The sequence below is a fragment of the Nomascus leucogenys genome, chromosome 12 (assembly GCF_006542625.1).
Source record: "Nomascus leucogenys isolate Asia chromosome 12, Asia_NLE_v1, whole genome shotgun sequence".
In the NCBI taxonomy this organism is placed as follows: domain Eukaryota; kingdom Metazoa; phylum Chordata; class Mammalia; order Primates; family Hylobatidae; genus Nomascus; species Nomascus leucogenys.
Window position 1 is genome coordinate 96653518 of NC_044392.1, and position 16358 is coordinate 96669875.

Below are 16358 nucleotides of genomic sequence, written 5' to 3' on the forward strand. Positions count from 1 at the left end.
ATGCAAGAGCTAGTTCTGTAAAAAGCCTGCCCCCCTCCTCACCAACTCTCTTGCTCCCTCTCTTATGATGCAATATGTTGGCTCCCCTTTCACTTTCTGCCATGACTGTAAGCTTCCTGAGGCCCTCACCAGAAGGAAATGCCAGCACTATGCTTCCTGCACAGGTTGAAGAACCACGAGCTAAAATAAACCTCTTTTCTTTATACATTACCCAGTCTCAGGTATTCTTTTGTAGCAACACAGACAGAATAATACAATAGATAACTGAGTATTGTTTCAAAGTGATCTGTGATCCTATTTTATCAAGAGTTTTAAACCTTTTGACATTTTTGACAACATTTGAACTCCCAGGATCAAATTCTAAAGTGCTTTTGACCTCAAAGTAACTTTGGGATTTTCCAGAGGTCCCCTGGAAAATCTCAAAAGATTTGTTTTTTATCTTTCTGAAAGAGAGATATTAAAATAATTAGGGTTATGTGTTATTTGTAGGAATATATATTATTAATATAAGTATTAAAGAAATTGTATAAAATTTCTAGAAATCTGATATGTCCTGGTATAATGTCATCAGTCATAATCCTAGTTATTATCTTAAAATGTTGCATGCCACAGAAATAACCAAATTTTCTTATCAATTGCATTGTAATGATCTCTCACGAGATTTTTGACCATGGCCATTTAAAAGCATTTGTCATTCACAGACAGTTGTTTTACTCTGATGTTTTCCTGAAATCAACTACAGACAAAACTGCTTTATGGTTAAAGAGATTCACGGAAAAGACTCTGACAAGTGCAGGCTTCTGATAACTTTAAGATCATACCACTGAGCTTGATAAGAATTTCTAAAAATCAAATGGATAAACTGATTGATTCATAAAACTTCTAACCCAGGATTAAGCAGAACAAGAAGTAATTAGTGGGAGTAAATAAACTGATGAGGATGATTATTATTTTTATGACTTTATTAAACTATTATATTAATGCTTTAATATTTTGTTTTCCAGATTTAAAGAACACTTTTTCTGTTTCTATTTAAGCTAGTTATAGCTTGCAGCAATCTAGTAAAGTATACTTTGGAAGCAGATTTGAAGCATTTATCTATTTCCTACCTGATCCCTCCAAAATTCAGAAACTCTTACTGAGTATTATTTTCATGGCAATATAGTTATTTATATAAGATCAATAAGAATATATTTTCTTTGTAACATGATATAATTGGAAACATTGGTTATATTACCAAGGCTTTGACTAGAATGTCCTATTTGAGAATTATATGCATAGGATCAGATATAACCAGACAGTTTTAATGAAGTAAGGTTGATTTTATCAACCCAATAAAGCCACTTAGAAAAAAAAAAAAAGACTAGTACCTGGCTTCAAAGGATTCCAACCTTACAGGTGAGTAAGGAACGTCACTTCCTGGTAGGCCCAGGAGGCTCACAATATTTTGAGAGCCTTGAGAAATGAGGAATTCACCTAAATCTATAGGTAGGTGAAGTCGAATGCAAAGTCCCTAGCTTAGCTTTATAGCTTGAAGAGGCTTTTAATTTAATTTAATTTAATTTATTTATTTATTTTTAGACGAAATTTCACTCCTCTTGTTCAGGCTGGAGTGCAATGGTGTGATCTCAGCTCACTGCAACCTCCGCCTCCCAGGTTCAAGTGATTCTCCTGCTTCAGCCTCCTGAGTAGCTGGGATTACAGGCATGCGCCACCACGCCCAGCTAATTTTGTGTTTTTAGTAGAGATGGGGTTTCTCCATGTTGCTCAGGCTGGTCTTGAACTCCCGACCTAAGGTGATCCACCTGCCTCGGCCTCCCAAGATGCTAGGATTACAGGCGTGAGCCACTGTGCCCAGCCTTTATTTTATTTTTTAATTCTTTGTTTAACTATTTATGTATATATATTTATTGTATTTTTTTTAGAGATGAGGTCTTGCTATGTTTCCCAGGCTAGTCTTGAACTCCTGGGCTCAAACAATCCTCCTGCGTCAGCCTCCTGAGTAACTGGGACTATAGATGTGCAGCACTGAGTCTGGAATGGAGAGGCTTTTAAAAGTCTAATCAGAGATTCCTTATTAAAAGTTCCAGCAAAGCAGATTTAAAAAGTGTCTATATGACCAGTCACTATTCTTGCTTTGCTTATTTAAATAATCAGGCCAAATTTAATGAGACTAGACTTATTTTACAAACAAATGAGTCTTACTGTGATTATGTTTGGTAAACACGAGGGTGACTATAGACAGAAAAATTATGTGCACTATAGAAAACTATAGTAATTCAATTCTAGCCTTGTTCATTGTCATTAAGGTTTTGTTATCTTTCTGTAAACTGGACTGTATTGTGAATTCTTCTAGTTTCCTCCAATATCTGGCTATGACTCTCCAAACTAACATTTCCAATTTTCTCCCACCTTTCTGACTTGAAACAAAAAATAAAACTGCCCCGTTCCCAAAGCCTTGCAAGCTGAAGCTGGATGACTTGATATAAACTTCATAGAAATTACCACAAAAACTCAAATATAAACAAGCTTCATGCCTGTTGCTGTGTGGACTACTCAGAAAGTTCACCCATATCACCTGACAACATCACCAGAGACATTCAGACAGCAAAAGAAGTGCTTCGAGCCCAATATCTAGAAATCTTCTTGACTGGCTGCCCTCTGGACTCATAAACAGATTTTTTTGTTTGTTTGTTTCCATAGAAATGCCTGATTGCTCGGACCATATGGAGGCCTAACTTTGGTAGGAACCCACCTGCAACATTATCTCCTAAAATGAAACACAACTGTTGGTTTAATGGAACTGACCTGTCCTCCAGGAGTAAGAGATTTTCAGTAAGATAAGGTTGCAATCTATCAACTCAGCTTCTGAACTATGAAACTTCTTGGGGAAGGTTCAAGGGAGGGAAATGAAGGATGGCAGAATATGCTATCTGCAAATACACCACTTTGGCATAAGGATTACTTTGATATAAAGGCACTTTAGAAAAAGAACAACAGTGGCTGCAAGAAAGGCGCTCTAATCTTCCCCTTTTTCTTCCTGAAAGTTGAAGATAAAACCCCCACATGGAAAAATCCTCCTGTACCAGAAAGAAAGTTCTATTCTTATTTTCAGTAACAGGAAGTTGAGGGGGGAGAATTCTCTACAAACAAACCTGGTTAAACTAACCCTTATCTTCCTAGCCACTTCTCTACCCAGTTAACTACCCTAGCCCAAGCCCCTTTGCCTCATCACAGTCTCATAATTTACTACTCTTTGTCCAATTCAGTATGTAAGTATTCGATTCTACCTGGGTCTTCCGGTCTTTATTTTCTTATGAAGCCTCGTGTGCCACATAAAACTTGTATTAAATTATATGCTTTTCTCCTACTCATTTCTTTATGTCAATTTATTTCTCAGCCCTAGCCAAAAAGCCCTAAGGGGAGAGAGGTAAAATTTTACCTTTCCTCCCTTCAATGTGCCTCCGCCCCACATATTGTCTGCTCCTTCACTGGCAAACAGACTTCATAAGAACAGGCCTTTTCATTGCTTTTTGATTGTTTTTTTTTTCATTGTTGCATTGTTGTAGCTGCTTTTTTAAAATTGTTTTTTCATTGTTGTGGCTTCAGGTGCTTGCCAGGTGATAGGAACCCAATAAGTCTTTATGGCATTAAAAAACAAGCTAGTCAATTCTGTGGAATACAACTTCCCTTTCTGATTTGTGCTTTTTTTTCTTTAGTCTATTTTTTTAAGTAGCTTAAAAAATTTGTTTTAGGGTCAGGGTCTTGCTCTGTTGCTCAGGCTGGATGCAGTGGCTCCATCATAGCTCCCTGCAGCCTCAAACCTTTAGGCTCAAGCAATCCTCCTGACTAACCCTCCTGACCAGCTGGTATACAGGTGCAGGCCACCCTGCCAGCACTCTAGCCTGACACTTACTTGAGAAGCAGTGAAGGATATTCATTAAGTGTGCAAATTCAAGAGTAAGACTACTTGAGTTTGAATCCTAGCTTCAACACCTACTGGGCATGGAACCTGAGGCAAATTACATAAAAACTGTATACCCCAGTTGTACATATGTAAAATGACAAAATAATAACATCTGCTTTATAAAGCTGTTACAAGAATTAATGCACATAAATATATGGTAAACAATTAACATAGGCACATAATGAGCATTATGTGTTAGTCATTACTTTCTCACATAAACTATTATTATGGTCTATTTCTAGTCTCTTTATTGCTGTCTTCCTAAAATATACATTTGATCATGTTGCCCTGCTGCTTAATTTTTTTTTGAGACAGGGTCTCGCTATGTTGCCCAGGCTGGTCTCAAACTCTGGGCTTAAGAGATTCTCCCCACTCAGCCTGCTGAGCATCTGGAATTACAGGCTCATGCCACCATTTCAGGCTGCTTGAATTGATAGCTGTGCACTATTCACAAGAAGAAGTTTAGCACTCTGGCAGAGAGTACGTGGTTCTTCACAGACGACACCATTTCCTATTATTCAAGCCCATGCTCTCTGTTTCAGTTACTTGGGTTGCTCATCCTTCCTCAAAAGCTCACAATATGCCTTTCTCTGATTCTGTACATCTGCCTGAAATGCCCCTTGCCTCTTCCAAACAGGCCCCTTACTCCTTCTTATTCTTTCCTTTCCTGATAAGTTCTAATGTTGCCTCCCCAGCGAAGTCTTCCCTGACTCCTAATAATAATTATAGCAATACTAAAAAAAAAAAATGACACTAGCTTTGCTTGAGAATTTGCCATAGGCCAGACACTGTACTGAACACTTCACATTTATTATTTCATTTAACCTTTTTAACAATCCTATGTGATAGGGCTAATGTTAGTCTCCATTACAGAAATAAAGAAAAAAGTTAGCTAAGTTAACTAGAATGAACAATTTATCTGAATTCCAGTAGGACTTCAGATGTAGCTTTATTATGGCTCTGAAACCTTGTTGAACAATTATTTATTCAAGAGGCTGCTCTCTGCCTCTCTTCCTGCAGAATGAGCCTTTGCAACTAAGAACTGCGGTTCTGTTTCTTATTCTTGGGGCTCACTGTGATGCCTGGCACATGGTAGTTAGCCAGAAAGTGCTTTATCTTGCCTGACTTGGGTTTTTACTAAGACGCCCAAAGTCAGTTTTAGATAACTTTTTAAAATTATGTCCTTGAATTATTAAGCCTGGCTTAAAATTGCCTCATTACCTTCTTTTGAATAAATAATTGTAAATCCCTTTATAGAAGAGGAGAAAATAAAAGTACCACATGGAGACATTAAAAATTATTTTACTTATTTAAAAAATTGACTTTGATCTCAAATGATAAAAAGCTCCAACTGTAAAGAGAACAAAAATGTAAACAAAGCGTTCACATTCATTTTGTGGTACTGACACAAAACAAAAGGAGTAAAAATGCATTAAATTTGTTTTGAGACCTCTATACTTAATGATGCCCTTAAGAACTAAAGTAATTTTTGTATTTTTTTAAACAATAAGACTGCAGCTATAGAAATTAACTGACATTATAGTCCTACATATCTTTCACTGATGGGTACTTCTCTATTCAAAACAATCTGTTTCTTATTAGAAAGGAAGCTTTTGAAATCACATATGAAAAGATTAGGCTTTTTCATCAGAACTGACAGATAAAATTATAAAGTCTATAAAAGATCTAGTTTTTATGAAAATTTTAGTGTTTTTTTTGCCAGAATATGCTAATACAAAGAGAGATGTCTGGCCATGTGAATTATAACTTAACTCTATTTATTTTGCTACTTCCATTGATATAAATATTAGAAATACTAATATGAATTTTATAAAGATTTCCTCAATGTTTTGGGAAAAACAAGAACATTGAAAAGAAATGATTTTATTAATTGTCAAACTGAAACTCAGGAAGGCAGTGGAAGTAAATTTTGCAATGCAGATATAAGTCAGACTACCAGAATAATTTTTGCCCCCAGAGACTTGCAATGTGGTGTTCTAGTAGAGCAGGCAGAGAACAAGATAGCAAACTTGCTAGAGACAGTAAAGAGAGCTGGCAATGGGGGACAGAAGAGGAAAATAATAACTGATATGGTTGGCTCTGTGTCACCACCCAAATCTATCTCTAAGTGTAATCCCCAAGTGTCAAGGGAGGGACCTGGTAGAAGGTGATTGGATCATGGGGGTGGTTTTCTCCATGCTGTTTTCATGGTAGTGAGGGAGTTCTCATGAGATCTGATGGTTTAAAAGTGACAGTTTCCCCCAATCTCTGTCTTTCTCCTGCTGCCATGTAAGACATGCCTTGCGTCCCTTTTGCCTTCTGCCATGATTGTAAGTTTCCTGAGGCCTCCCCAGCCATACAGAACTATGAGTCAATTAAACCTCTTTTGTTTATAAATTAGCCAGTCTCAGGCAGTAACTTTATAGCAGTGTGAGAATGGACTAATACAATAACTAGTATTAACTGAGTGCTCAGTATGTACTGGACACTGAGCTAAGGTCTTTAGCTTGTATATATGCATTATCTCCGATAACTCTATGAAGTAGGCTGTCTTAGTCCATTTTGTGCTGCTGTAACAGAATGCCACAGACTGGGTAATTTATAATGAACAGCAATGATTTGGCTCATGGTTCCGGAAGCTGGGAAGTTCAAAATTGAGAGGCTGACATCTGGTGAAAGCCTTCTGGTTGCATTATTCATGGCAGAAGAACAAAGAAAGGGTGCAAGAAAAAGAAAGCGAGAGGTGGCTGAACTCATCCTTTTATAAGGAGAACACTCTTGCAATAATGTACCCACTCCTGCAATAATGGCATTAATCCACTCATGAAGGTGATGCTCCCATGACCCAAATGCCTACCATTAGGACTGAACTCTCAACATTGCTGCATGGGGAATCAAGTTTCCAACTTGTGAACTTTGAGGGACACATTCAAATCATAACATAGGCATTTTTATTACTACCATTTTATATATGAGGAAACCAAAGCTCAGAAAGACTATATAACCTGCCCAAAGAGATACAGCTAGTAATGTCCAGCTTAGACCAGAACCCAAGCAGTCCTTACTCCAGTCACTGCCCTTTAATCACTATGCTACAACAGACTCAAGAGACCTATGAGGAGCTCTAGTGATTCTGTATTCAGTACTGGCCTCCATAAATAGTAATTTATGGTGATTATATGTAAGATTGTTAGGTTCAAGTTTAGAAATTCAACAAATAGAAAATTGAGAAAAACACTTCTAGTTAAGACTCTTGGTCTTGGAGTCCTTAGAAGGGGCCCCACACTTTAGGTATGCTCCTTAAACAATAAGAACACCAAATGCACAAATAGAAAGATTAAGACATACACATAGAATCATACAATTTTATATGACAACTGAAGAGGCCAAAATCATTACAGTAGCTCACAACCTCCTTAAAAATCATTATGGTCATGAATTTCTTTTTGATGTCTAACCTAAATCTATTGAACCAAAATTTAAACACCTTACTTCCTTAAGCATGAAGGATGACCATTTGCTCATTCATGTATGTTCGAGGAAACTATAAAATGGTAGTGTAACTCTGCAAGTAAATAGTAACATTTGGGTAAATTCAAGTTCCTTATTGGGCAGAAGTTTTAGGCTGATGAAAAATTTTGTGAGTCTCAATTTCTCAGTAGTTGATGAATCTCTCAAGTGTTGTTATATAGCCAACACTAAAGGTCTAGGTAATGATTATGCACACGGATGGTCCATGCCCTTCTACTCGTCTCCTTCTCACTGACTGACTGCCCCATATAATTGCTTGGTTTATTTGCAACTAAAATCTATCCATCTTGTTATTTGTTAGCAAACATGGTTAAAAATATTTGTTAGGAGTTACAATAACACTTAATCAAAATAAAATTATATATTCTACAGTTATCTTTTTAAATATCCCCACTTTTCTGATAGACTCATATTGCTTTTTTCTCATATACAATGTCATTTTTTTAAAAGATTCATTCTCTTAATTTAGTCCTTGCCAACTGTCTATTTTTAGTGACAATCACATGATCTGTACTTTTTATTGATGGCTTTCATTTTTAAATAGAATTTTTTTTTAGCAGTTTAGTGTTCACAGCAAAATTGAGCAAAAAGTACAGAATTAACGTATTCTCCCTGCTGCCTCACACACACAACCATTTCCACTATCAACATCCCTCACCACAGCCGTAGATTTGTTATAATAAATGAACTTACACTAACACATCATTTTAACCTAAAGTCCATAGTCTACATTAGGGTTCACTCTTGGTGTTGTACATTCTCTAGGTTTTGAAACATGTATAATGAAATATATCCACTACTGTAGTATCATACAGAACTTTTTCCTTGCCTCAAAAATCCTCTAACTTCTGCCTATTCACCCCTCTCTCCCACCCAGCTCCCGGAAGCCACTGACCTGTTTACTGTCTCCATAGTTTTGACTTTCCCAGAATGCGATATAGTTGGAACCATACAACGTGTACCCTTTTTAGATTGGCTTCTTTCACTTAGTAATTATGCATTACATTTCATCTATGTCTTTTCATGGCTTAACAGTTCATTTATTTTTAGTATTGAATAATATTCCATTGTCTGCATGTACCACAGTTTATTTAGCCATTCATCCCTTGAAGGACATCTTGGTTGCCTCCAACTTTTGGCAATTATGAATAAAACTGCTATGAATATCTATGTACAGGTTTCATGTGGATGTAAATTTTCAGTTCATTGGGTAAATACCAAGAAGTGCAATTGCTAGCTTATATGGTAAGATTATGTTTAATTTTGTAAGAAACAGCCAAATCTTCTTCCAAAGTGGCTGTAGCATTTTGCATTCCTACAGACAATGAATAAGAGTTCCTGTTGTTCCACATTCTTGCTGGCATTTGATGTTTCCAGTGTTTAGGATTCCAGTGTTTAGGTCATTTTGATAGGTATGTGTGGTATCTCATTGTTCTTTTAATTTGCATTTCCCTAATAACATATGATGTTGAACATCTTTTCATATACTTATTTGCCATCTGTAGATCTTCTTTGGTGAAGTGTCTGTTCAGGTCTTTTGCTTATTTATCAGGTTGTTTTCTTGTTGTTGACTTTTATAAATTCCTTGTATATTTTAGATAAGTCTTTCACCAGATGTGTCTTTGGAAATATTTTCTGTTTCAATCTAAAATTATTCTGTGACTTCTAGAGTTATTCCTTTCTTCAATTAGTATTCTTTATTCATTGAATTTCTTTGAAAACTCATTTGTGTGTATATTTATTTAACAAACATTTATTAAACACCTTTTAGCATTGTCCTAGATTGTGGGAATACAAGATTACAAAATGAGTAAGACCTTTGATGTCTTTGGCTGGAAATAATTCAATCTGTCCACCATGTGAGATAATATAATAGATGCCACAATAGAAATACATGTAGAGTGTTATGGGAGCAAAAGAGAGTTGCAATCCTTCTGGAATTGGTAGGGTCAAATGAATAACAACCATAGCAATTAATAATATTTGAGATTTATTCATTGAGTTCTTACTTTGTACTTAAGACTATGGCCAAGAGGTTTATGTACATCTTCATATTTAAAGTTAACAATAACTCCATGAGGTAAGCATACTTTAATTTTATTAAATTAAGGATTTCTGTTCAATGAAGGGTAACATAGCACAAGTTGAGGGCTGGGCGCCATGGCTCACACCTGTAATCCCAGCACTTTGGGAGGCTGAGGTGGGCGGATCACCTGAGGTTGAGAGTTCAAGACCAGCCTGACCAACATGAAGAAACCCTAAACAACAATTAGCTGGGTGTGGTGGCACATGCCTATAATCCCAGCTACTCGGGAGGCTGAGGTAGGAGAATCGCTTGAACCCGGGAGGCAGAGGTTGCAGTGAGCTGAGATCATGCCATTGCACTCCAGCCTGGGCAACAAGAGTGAAACTCTGTCTCAAAAAGAAACCAAAAAAAAAAAAAAAAAAAAAAGAAAAAGTTGAAAGACCAGGACAGAATGGGGAGAACTTATCTGAAATATATAAAGCCAACAAAAGATTAAATATATGGACTATGTGAGGAATCACTGCAAATAGACCAAAAAAGGGATAGAAAACAACTTAAAAATGGGTAAACAGTATGAACAGGTAATTAACAAAAGACGAAATCTGAAAGGTTAACAAGCATATGAAAACATGCTCAAAAGTATTAGTAATCAGATAAATGCATATCTGAGCTATCACTTTTCCCTATTAGAATGGGAAAAAAAACAAAAAAAGAGAAATGCCAAGTGTGGGGATATAGGAATCCTCATGCTCTTCTGGTGGGAGTTTAGATGGAGATTTATTTTTAGAGAGCAATCTGGCTCCACCTATTCAAATTAAATATGCATATCTTTTAACCTGGCAATTCTTTCTTCCTTGCTCAAAGAACCCTAACTCCTTTTCTGAAGCAACATTACCAGCCCTCTTGCACAAATAGTGATTGATCTTGACTAATTCTAGCAATCCTATACTCTTTGTCAGTGATTGGTCTGGAAATGGGCATGTGACCAAACCCTGGACAATCAAATATTAGAAGCTGCCTTCTAAGAGGCTACTAAGAATGTGTTCCTTGATAAAAGACAAGTATGTAATATTTGGAGCTTCAGCAGACATTCTGCTACCATGAGGAACAAATCAGAATCCCAAAGCCAATATACTGAGGTGGCGGAGCAAGAGGGCTATTGAAGAAGTCATTGCGTTTGCACACCTACTTTGTAACAAGCTTTCAGCGGACTGCTAGTCTAGTCAGTTTATTAAATAACCTTATATCTTAAGTTACTTTTATTTTATTTTTATTTTTATTTTTTGAGACGGAGTCTCACTCAGTCGCCCAGGCTGGAGTGCAGTGGCGCAATCTCGGCTCACTGCAAGCTCCGCCTCCCGGGTTCACGCCATTCTCCTGCCTCAGCCTCTCCGAGTAGCTGGGACTACAGGCACCCACCATCACGCCAGGCTCTTTTTTTTGTATTTTCAGTAGAGAGGGGGTTTCACCGTGGTCTCGATCTCCTGACCTCGTGATCCGCCCGCCTCGGCCTCCCAAAGTGCTGGGATTACAAGCGTGAGCCACCGCGCCCGGCCTTAAGTTACTTTTAGTAGGGGTTCTGTTACTCATGGGCAAAATCATCCTAACTGATTCAGTGCTCAAATTTTTGTCGAACAAATATGACTGTTACAAACACCACAAAACAAATTGTTCTCTTTGTCCATCTCTCTTTCTACCATAAAAGAGGTTAAAGAGGAAGAATGAGTGCAGATAACATAATTCTAAAACATATTTGTTGATTATGAAAATGGCTATCTATATTAAATCCTGTATTAGTTTCCTAGTGTTACAATATAAATTATTGCAAACTAGATTGCTTAAAACAACAGAAATTAATTGTCCCACAGTTCTGGAGGCTACAAGTTTGAAATCAAGGTGTTTTCAGGTCTATGGTGTCTCTGAAGACTCTAGGGAAGATATCCTTATTTGCTTCTTTCCTGCTTCTGGTGGCTTCTGGCAATCCTTGGCATTCTGGCTGTAGTTACATCACTGTAATATTTTCCTCCATCTTTACGTGGCCTTTTTTTTTCTTTCCTGTTTATGTCTGTATCCTTTCCTCTTCTTATTAAGGACACCAGATATTGGATTCAGGGCCCACTATAATTCAGTATGATCTTATATTAATCCTTACTTTGATTATATTTGCAAAGACTCTATTACTAAATTTGCTCACATTCTGAGGTTCTGGGAGTACATGAATTTGGGGGGAACACTATTCAACCAACTAAAAATTCTAAATATTTTATTGCATTTGTAGAAAGAATATCTGAACTTCAAACATTCCACTTTCATGACATTCTCAATGATATATTTATAGTATCTTCTATTTGCAATTTACCTGGTAATCTCTGTCATAAACAGCACATAACTTCTCATTACATCATTGTTATTATATGTCAATTCTACATTATGATACATTTTTGTTAAACATAGTCATACTTATTCTGATTTTCATTAAAGGACATTACTGCTCTAAGTGTTACAGACACATAAGTATACTGGAAAGCAGGCAAACAACAAACAAAAAGAATCAATTAAATAAAATTTTTAACATATTATTCACGTAGTGATTTTTGGTGGCATGACATTTATTAATAGGCTCTCTATTTTTATTTTGTTTTTTTTCCAGAGATGTTAATCATTAACTATGAAATCATTAGTGCCTATTCATTACAGAGATGTTATTCTCCCTGCTCTTGTGCCGAAAGTAATCCCAAACCATCATCTGGAAAATTACTACTCATCTGGAAATTTTAAGAGAAGATTCTAAAGTTGAGAAATTTGGAATTCTTACTTTTTAGTACCCAGTGATACAAATTTCATCTATGAAATTCTTTTGAGAAAAATTCGATTAGTGATACATTTTGTGTCGATTTCAAAATAATTTTTGTTCTTTGCTCCTTCATTTGTGTTTCTTAGTTTTGGTTGGATAAAAACAGAACTTCAACTGGCAAAGACACTGGGTCTTATTTCTGTCAAGGTCAATCAATATTAAGGACCTATCACAAGCTTTTTTTGATAGATTGACAACCAAAAGGTATTAGATCTAATAGTTTAATAATGTGAGCTCTGGATAAGGAGGATATTTAACCATTATTAGTTTACTTTTTTGTCTAGTGGCCTCAATTTATTCACTTAAATATTTCATTTGCCTGAAGTGCTTGAACAAGAGAAAAAAAAGTCTGATCATTAAACTGAATTGGCTAAATCAAGCAGAAAGAGCAGACCATTTCCAGCACTGAGCAGCTGCTGTTACCAGATATAAAAGGATGGAGAAATGTTAGTTATTTCTTTTTAAAAAAACATTTAAAACGTTCATTTTTCTCCTGATAAAAAGGGGGTATGTCCTCTTTGTAAAAAATTTTATTTCCTGTCTCTGACTGGAAAATTCTTATTTCATTCCAAGCTGAAATTCCTTAGGAAAGCATTCCCTGACTACGTTATGTTGCCTTAGTGCATGATGATTTCAGCCTGTATTTTGCCTATATTGAACTTATTATGATATAATTAATTAATAATTTGTCTGATCATCTGTTTAATCTGCCTTGTTCCATGAGGGCAGAAAGTGTGTCTGTCTTATTCCCCATTGCATTCTCAGTTCCTAGTACATTCTTTAACACAGAGTAGATGCTTAATGAATAACTTGAGTGACTCAGAGGATAAATGAAAATAGAACATGCACACTCTTAATACTCGGGAAAAACAACTGGATAACATTTTAGTAAGTTTCCTTCTTGTTTTTTTTCTATTTTTTCGTGGTTGAAAAATTACCCTTTATACAATTTTCTACACTATCTTTTCATTTAACATTAGCTAGTTTTACTCTTAATTATTTTTATTTAAGAAGCAATATAGATCCATAATAAAACCAACATAAATCCATGATAGAAGTTCAAATAACATGAAGAACGGAGAATAAAAGTCCTCTTCAACTCTGATCTTCATTTCCAAACCTCTAGGGGGTACCCACGGCTAACAGCTGAGGTACCTGTGTTAGTTTCCTATTGCTACCATAATAAGTAACCACAAATTTAGTGGCTTAAAATAAAGCAAATGTATTATCTGGCACCTCTGAAGGTCTGAAGTCCAAAATGGGTTGGTAGAGCTGTGTTCCTTCTGTAGACTCTAGGGAAAAATTAGTTTCTTTGTCTTTTCCAGCCTCTAGAAGCAACAGACATGCCTTTACTGGTGGCCCTTCATCACTGTGACCACTGGTTGGTCTTCACATCTCTTTCTCTTCTCTGACCCCCTTGCCCTCCTCTTAAAAGAACCCCTGTGATTACATTGGGCCTACCCAGATAATTCATTATTATCTTCTTATCCCAATATCCTTACTTTAATACATTTGCAAAGTCCCTTTTGCCATATAAGGTAACATATTCACAAGTTCTAGGGATTAGGACACAGACATCTTCAGGGAGCCATTATTTTGCCTACCATGGTACATTTCTAGCAATTTTCTATACAACACACACATTCCTCCCTACCCTTTCCATTATTCTAATATCTTCCTAAGAGAGATCTTTCAGGATGTCCCATACTTTACAATATGTGGTATGATTAAAATATCTACTAAATGTCCCTGGGATTTCAGAGTGTCACAAGATGCTTAACGAATAAAATCAATGTACAGCTGAATAAAAATCAACTGAATAAAATTAATTGCACTTGTTGAAAATTCTCAGCCTCATGTAGAACTAAACTCTCTTGATCGGCTTTATGCCAACAGAGCTGGTGGTTTCTTGTTTAACAATGGAGGACTATACTCTTAATGAGACAGCAAGTTTTACATTGCTAAAGCATTTGACATGACTTTATGTTCAGGTCATTATGGCATTTTATAATAGCACAAGATTTCAAAAAATGAGACTTTGAAGGGCAGTTGCTCTATTCTTGTATTGAAGCAATGTTATTATGGCTTACTTAGTCTGAAGCTAATGAGAAGGTCATGAGATGGAAATGGATTATAGCAGAATAACAAACTATTGTTAAATGGCTCACTGGAAGGAGGGAAGAAAAGTATTTCAGGCCAAACTGAAAAGGAATTTAAGGTGGTGCAATATCAAGATCATGATAGGAAATACATATAAATACAAGGAAATGATATAAATACACTAGAATGAAAGCCCTTTGGCTTTAATTACTTTTTTCTACTTATATTTTATTACATATATAATTTCCTTTTACTGAATTTTACCTTGCTCTGAAAACCATTTTTTTTTTTTTTTTGAGATGGCATTTTGCTCTGTCACCCAGGCTGGATTGCAGTGGCACAATTTCGGCTCACTGCAGCTTCTGCCTCCCAGGTTCAAGCAATTGTTGTGCCTCAGCCTACCGAGTAGCTGGGATTACAGGCACCCGCCACCACGCCTGGCTAAGTTTTGTATTTTTAGTAGAGATGGGGTTTCATCATGTTGGCCGGGCTGGTCTTGAACTCCTGACCTCAAGTGATCCACCCGCTTTGTCCTTCCAAAGTGCTGGGATTATAGGTGTGTGCCGCCATGCCCAGCCCCCAAAAAGACTTTGACTGTTAGATATGAAATGCTTCCATGAAATAGTTTTGGCACAGATTTTTGTAGCAAACAGACTTGCCTGTAGCAATTGAACTATATAGTATAAAATATATTGTAAAATATCTCGCAGGGTCTATATTCTTATCCTGATTAAATGTATCTTTTCCACTTATTTTATTTTGTAACAACATTTATTTACTAGTCACAAAAGTATTTATAATAGGTTTATATAATTTTTCCTTTCAAATAGCTCTGGATAAATATTTAAACCAGACTTCACTTGTATATAAATCCTAAACCTGCTCCACTTCCTGTGGTTCCTATGCTTTAAAAAATGGCACTGCCATGCATTCAGTTGTACAAGCCAGATATTTAAAAGTCGTCCTTGAAATTGTCCTCTCTCTTACTTCCCAAATATAATCCATCATCATGTTCTTTGAGTTGTAATTCTAAAATCCCTATTAACTCTTAACACTCTGGTCTAAGCTACCATTGCCTGAACTGTGGCCGTGGCCTTTTAAATGCTGTACCTAAAGCATTTCCCAGTTCTCCTCATTGGAAGCAACATAATCTTTCCCACTGTGATGCTTTCTTTTGCCCTTAGGATACAGACCAAAATCTAACCTGACCCACAAGTCCGTGGAGAGAGGTGGCACCTGCTTAGCAATTCAGCCTCTCCCCTTTGTTCTCTAAACTGCAAGACCAGTTTAATTCTATAAGTTCCTCTAATAAGCCAAGCTCTGTTATGCCACACGTCTTTGGAAGGGCTGTTTCCTCTGCCTTGAAAGCTCTTCCCTCTTCTCCATATCTGCCTCATTAACTCATTAATTTCAGCTCAGTCCATTTCCTCAGAGAAACTTACTCTGATTTTTCTTAAATGGTCTCCTATTAGACTTTTACATTTGTATAATGTTTCTATTATTAATGTTTGGCTCCCCTGGACTGTGTGTGAGCTCTGTAAGGCCAGGAACTTGTTCAATTTTTGCTCTCTCCTGTATTGCTGGTGCCTAGCACAATACCTGGTACATAGTTAGTGCTTAATAAATATTCATTGAGTGAATGAGTAACACAATTGTGTTCTTGGTGCATATGGAAGCACAGGGAAAAAGAGAATTAAAAATAAGATATGGAAGGGATATAGGTAAGAGGAGGGGGCAAGAATAAAGAGTGATCTAATGGTGATCTTAGATTCTGTAGGGTCAATCTTAAGTTGTCTTTCAATTGAAGAACAACAGTAAAAACAGCATGGATAGGCTTTGTGGCATGACTTACTGTGAGGGTCAGTTATAAAAACTTTTAT